Source organism: Heterodontus francisci, chromosome 17 (assembly GCF_036365525.1).
Source record: "Heterodontus francisci isolate sHetFra1 chromosome 17, sHetFra1.hap1, whole genome shotgun sequence".
NCBI classification, from domain to species: Eukaryota; Metazoa; Chordata; class Chondrichthyes; order Heterodontiformes; family Heterodontidae; genus Heterodontus; species Heterodontus francisci.
Genome location: NC_090387.1, coordinates 71,090,666 through 71,096,873, shown reverse-complemented (window position 1 = coordinate 71,096,873; position 6,208 = coordinate 71,090,666).

Here is a 6,208-nt window from a genome sequence, read left to right as displayed (position 1 = left end):
AATCAAATATTAAGTATTTTTTCCACCTCTGGCATGTTTTATGTTGGTAAATTTGCTATTAAACATGCAAGATGTGAATTGTAGTATTCTCTGTTGTCAACCCAGTCATGATCAACAAACTCAGGAATCAAAGATGGGATCCCCTGATCTGCATGACTATTTCATGCTGTCTTTACAAATTAGCCATCAAGGAGTTATTTAGAGATTTATAAGCAAAAAAAAAACCACATTTTGAGATATGATACTCATTAAAATATGCTTTTGAGTCACTGTTAGGACCAGGTGAGAAAGGGGCCTAGGGTTCCCTCTCAGCCTTCACCTGGTCTTACCGTAATGGAGTTTAATTTTAAACACTTTTTTTTTAGCTCCCCCTTAGTGAATCCTTGTTCACCGCTTTCCAATTATAAGGCAAAGAAACTAGCTGGACAGGTTTTCTTAGGTTTAAAGAAAAAAGGTTGAACTTTATTAGACTTAAACTTTAATTCGGTTAACACCTACAGATACGTGACGCGCCCATGCTAACATGCATACGTGATACACACATGCAGATAGAGACAGAAAAGAGCAGCAGAACTAAAGTGGAAAAGTTTGAGGCAATATCTGAAGATGGTTTTGGTTACTGTTCTTCGAGCTTGCTGTACATTCCTTGACTGTAGGTAGGTCTTGCTTTTCATTGGGACCCAGCATTCTTTTTAAATCTTGTTCAATGTAGGAGACCTTTCTCTCTTGGGATTCATGTGTCCTCAGTAGGTCCAGAGGGTTGTGAGAAAGAGATGGAAGCAGACAGGAGAGGCCTTCTCACTCAAGGAGCAAACAGTCTTTCTGAGTTCAAAAACTCTGGTTAGTTCAAAAAAAAACCCTGGACTTGCCAATTAATCATGTGACCAGCTGGCTTAACCAGTCCTGGCTTTTGTGGATTGTATCACCTTAGCAGTCTCTTGAATGCTCTTCCTTACACCTTCAATGTCTGGTGATCAAAATCCATTGTGGGTTGAATGTGTCAGGAAATGGTCCTTTGTCTCCACAAGCACTATCTGTTAGCTGAAAAATATTTGTATACTAAGTGTCTGGTAGCCCTTGTAACAGGTCACCTTCTTCCCAGCAACAGTTTAAAATCAATGTTTTTATGACTAAATTAATATGCCTCATTCTTGGCAGATGGGGGGCCTACATGACCGTCACATTCTGATAAAAGTGTAACACCACTCAGTGAAGCAGCATAATTGCCTGGAACTTGTCTGTGTATTGTTTCCATGGTAATTTTCCTTGACACACATAGCAATCGAGGCAATTATGTTCTATAATATGTACTTTCTACCATCACTAATCTTTAAATTTGTTTCTAAACCTAAAATTGGTCATTTTCAATTGTGACACTTGGGGTTGAACTTCACCACCTCTTGGAGATGGGCTGGGAGGAACGAGCGGGGGTAAAATGACAGTGAAAGGCATTGGGAGGGAAGCCTGATGTCTTTATGGTGCGACCGGATATTAACAAAGGCGGGTGAGAGGAGGTCACGCTGGAACATGGTGGGAAGGAATTGCCTGTTTAACGGGCTTAATTAACTGTGATTTTACCAGGTATTTCCAATTTTATGAGAGACGCATGGGAATAACAGAGCTTCAGAGCCTCGCCAACTATAACAAGGTGGAGGCTTAGCAGGAGATCAGTGTTGGCTGTAGTTGGCAGCCATTGCAAAAGGTAGGGAGGGTGAAATTTGAGTAGACAGTGGCATTAGCCATCGGCAGCAAAGACAAGCTTTTCTAGCACAGTGAGGGAATTTTGATTGAGTGTCCTCTCTAACGTGCTACTTGTATGTGTAGAGCAAGGGGGTAGGGAGTAAGGGGGAAGGTAGGAGGCCCAGCAAATTAAGTGCACCTATTTGATGTGGGCCTCATTCACTCGGGCTTCGAGTGAGGAGCAGCAAGAGGGAGAGAGCTGGAGCCACAGGCAGCAGAATCTTGAGCCTGGAAGGGGGCAGGGACAAGAAGGACACAGAGGCGCATGCATACAGCCTCTTGCGCGCGACAGCTATCCCCTCCAGAGAAGGTTTATCATTGGACATCAGAGCAACAATGTCACTGAAGACTGTGCCTCTCTACTGAGCTGTGTGTCATGATGGAAGATGAGCTGAGCCCTATGAGAAGAGGCAGGCATCCACTGCCTGTTGCATTGTAGGTCAGCATGGTGCTGAACATCAGGATCATTCCAGGGATTTTCTGGAGATATCTGTGGGATCTCCCAGTCTATGGCTCATGGCTGCATCAAGATGGTCACCAGCGCCATGTTCATGATGTCCTGCCAATATGTGCAGTTTTGCACTGATCCAGCCAGTCAGGCTGAGAGGACTGTAGGGTTCAGGGCCACTGCTGGATTGCCCCAGGTGCAGGGTGTCATCATCTGCACGAACATGGCGATCAAGGCTCCCACTGACCAGGCAGCAGCCTTCATCAACAGGAAGGACTTTCATTCACTCCATGGACAACTGAAAATGGATCCTTCAGGTCTGTGCAAGATTCTTGGGAGGCTGTCATGACATCTACATGCTAAGGCACTCCAAGGAGTCTGACCTTTTCAGCACCCCCACTCCCCTCAACCCCCCTCCCCCCCCCCCCACCATTGCACCTTCAAGGATGGATACTGGGTGATGAGGGCTACCCACTGAAGAGATGGCTACTTATGCCTGTGAGGAACCCACGCACCGATGCAGAGGAGAGATACAGCATCTGCCATGAGCAACCATCAAGCAGGCCACAAGCCTTCCGAAGAAGCATTCTGATGCCTAGAGCAGCTATTCAAAATACCCCAAAAAAGATTTGCATATTATTGTGGTGTGGTGTGCTCTGCTCAACCTGGTGCTACAGGTGGGACAAGCTTTGAACAATGAGGACATCCTAGAGTGTGATACCTCCTCCAAAGATGAGGATATAGAGAGGGATGGTGGCCATGTGCAACAGGGTGAAGACCCAAGGGACAGCAGGCAAGGTGCAATGAGATAAGCGCAAGGGAGGCTCGTGACTCGCTAATACAGGCAAGATTCACATGAGCCTTTCTTACACACCCAGTCCAATAAATCATTCATCTGCTGCAGACCTATTGCCATTTCCTTGAATGAACTTCCCATTTCCCGAGACCTGTCATCACATGAGGCAACAGCATATGAAATGCATTGGTCTCACCCAGTGTGGTCCTTCCCATCACACCCTTTTGCGGAGCCACTGCTCTGTTAATGCCCTAGTAGTGTTTAAAAAAAGTAAAGGATTTCAGATTTCATTTAAGACACGTACACAGCAAAGTGACATCTAATATCGAAATATAAACCCATGAAACCCAAGTGCAGCTAGGTGAACTTTTTCATATTCTTGCAGGTGCTTCTTATATTCTACATGATGCTTCCCCCTGTGTTGTCAACTGAAGTGGAGGAAGGCTGCTGACCTTTCTGCTCTGTGGCTTCCGATGACTCTGGCGGTTGTCCTCTGGTAGCCTGACGCCTGGAGGGCCCTGGCATATTTAGGGCTTCCTGCACAGGTGCATGAGCCCCTCTGTCTTTGCTGCTGCTTCTTGAGGTGCTGGTGTCACCGTCAGAGGAGCTGAGGATCTACCGTCCATGCCCTGTGAGGAGTGCCCACATACTGCAGATAGCTGCTCCTCTACCTTTTCAGGGCACACTTGGCCCTCCCTGCCTACTAGAGGAGTCCAAGGACCCGGCGATGGCTCCAGACATCTCGCCCAGCTGTTGTTTCTCTCAGCTTGTGGAGGTGGCGAGGACATGCAGGTCTGTGAGCATCTCTGGCATTAACTGGTTGGTATGCTGGATATGGCTCTCCATGAGGGTCGTCATTCTTTCTGTGGAGGATGCCATGCACGCACACCATACCATACAACCATACAAATTAGGAGCAGAAGTAGGCCATTCAGCCTGCTATTCAATAAGATCATGGCTGATCTGTTTCTGTCTCAAATTCCACACTCCCATCTACCCCCGATAGATTCCATGGCCTAACAAGAATCTACCTACATCCGCCTTACAAATATTCAATGTCCCCGCCTCCACCACCGTCTGAGGCAGATCATTCCAAAGTCGCACAACCCTGAGAGAAAAAATTTCTTCTCGTTTCTGTCCTAAAAGGGCGACCCCTAATTTTAAAACCGTGCCCCCTTGTTCTGGACTCACCCACAGGAGGAAACATCCTTTTCACAGCCATCTTGTCAGGATCTTATATACTTCAATCAAGTCTCCCCTCGCTCTTCAAAACTCCAGTGAAAACAAGCCCAGTCTGTTTAACCTTTCCTCATAAGACAACCTGCTCATTCCAGTTATCAATCTAGTAAACCTTCTCTGAACCGCCTCCAACGCATTTACCTCCCTCCTTAAATAAGGAGACCAAAACTGCACACAGTATTCAAGATGTGGTCTCACCAATGCCCTGTATAACTGAAACATACCATCCTTACTTTTATATTTAATTCCTCTCGTAATAAAGGATAGCATTCTATTAGCCTCCTTTGTTACTTGCTGTACTTGCATCCTAATGTTTTGTGATTCATGCACTAGAACACCTAGATCCCTCTGCACCTCAGAATTCTGCAGTCGTTCCCCATTTAAGAAATACTCTGCTTTTTTATTCTTTCTGCCAAAGTGAACAATTTCACACTTTCCCACATTATATGCCATCTGCCAGATTTTTGCTCACTCACAACCTATCTTTTTTGGGTCTGCAACCTTCCTTATGTCCTCTTCATAAAATACTTTCCTACCTATCTTTGTGTCATCTGCAAATTTAGCTACCATGTCATCACTTCCTTTATCTAAGTCATTGATACAAATTGTAAAAAGTTGAGGCCCCAGCACAGACCCCTGTGGGACTTCACTCGTCATATCCTGTCAATCAGAAAAGGACCCACTTATGCATACTCTGTTTTCTGCCAGCCAGCCAATCTTCTATCCATGCTAATATTTTGTCCCCTAAACGATGAGTTCCTACTTTACACAATAACCTTTTATGTGACACCTTGTCGAATGCCTTCTGGAAATCCAAGTACAGTGCATCAACGGATCCCTTTTATCCATAGCACATGTCACTCTTTGTAAGAATTCCAATAAATTGGTTAAACATGATTTCCCTTTCACAAAACCATGCTGACTATTCCCGATTACCTTGTGTTTTTCTAAGTGTCTTGCTCTCGCCTCTTTAATGATCGATTCTAACACCTTCCCCACGACAGACATCAAGCTAACTGGCCTACAGTTACCTGTTTTCTGCCTCACCCCACCACCCCTTCTTGAATAGAGGAGTTATATTTGCTACTTTTCAGGCTGATTGAACCTTTCCAGAATGTAGCGAAATATGAAAAATTAACACCAACGCATCTACTACCTCATTTGCCACTTTTTTTTTAAGACCCTAGTATGAAGCCCATCAGGACCCGGGGACTTGTCAGCCTGCAGCTCCAACAGTTTGCTCAGTCCTGCCAGAGTCATGGCTGCTCTCATGGTCTGGATTGACTCCTCCAAGTTTGTTCATGGGTGCACAGAGTCTCTGGAAGCTCCACCAGATGGTCATCCCTCTCATGCTGCAGCTCCAGCATCAGCTGCTTTGTGGATGACTCCAGAGACAGGTCATCAGCCTGAGGCTGAGCATTGCCGAGCCCTCCCACTGTCCTCCAAGTGTGAGTGGCTGCAACTGTTTTTTTTTCAAGATATACTTTATTCATAAAAATCTCTTTTTTAAAAAAAAAAATTACAGAACAGTTCAAAGCAGCACCAAGTCGACAATACAAAGAGTGCAAAGGAGATCAGTTTCCTTCAATACAGGAGTGAGTTGCCTCACAACCCTTCCATTTCATTTTACATGCCATGTGCATTTTGCAGCAAACCCATATTTTCTGGATACAGCCCAAGGGGTTTCCCATGGGTCCAATCCCTCAGTTCACCTTGGTGGGGGGACCTTATACAGTGGTCTTTCCCCATTGTGCCTTTGCCACAGCTGCCCCAAGCTTTCGTGCGTCCCTCAGCACGTAGTCCTGGACCTCGGAATGTGCCAGTCTGCAACACTCAGTCATGGACAACTCTTTGCGCTGGAAGACCAGCAAGTTTCGGGCAGACCAAGAGCGTCTTTCACCAAATTGATGGTCCTCCAGCAGCAGTTGATGTTTATCTCGGTGTGCGTCCCTGGGAACAGCCCATAGAACACAGACTCCTGTGTT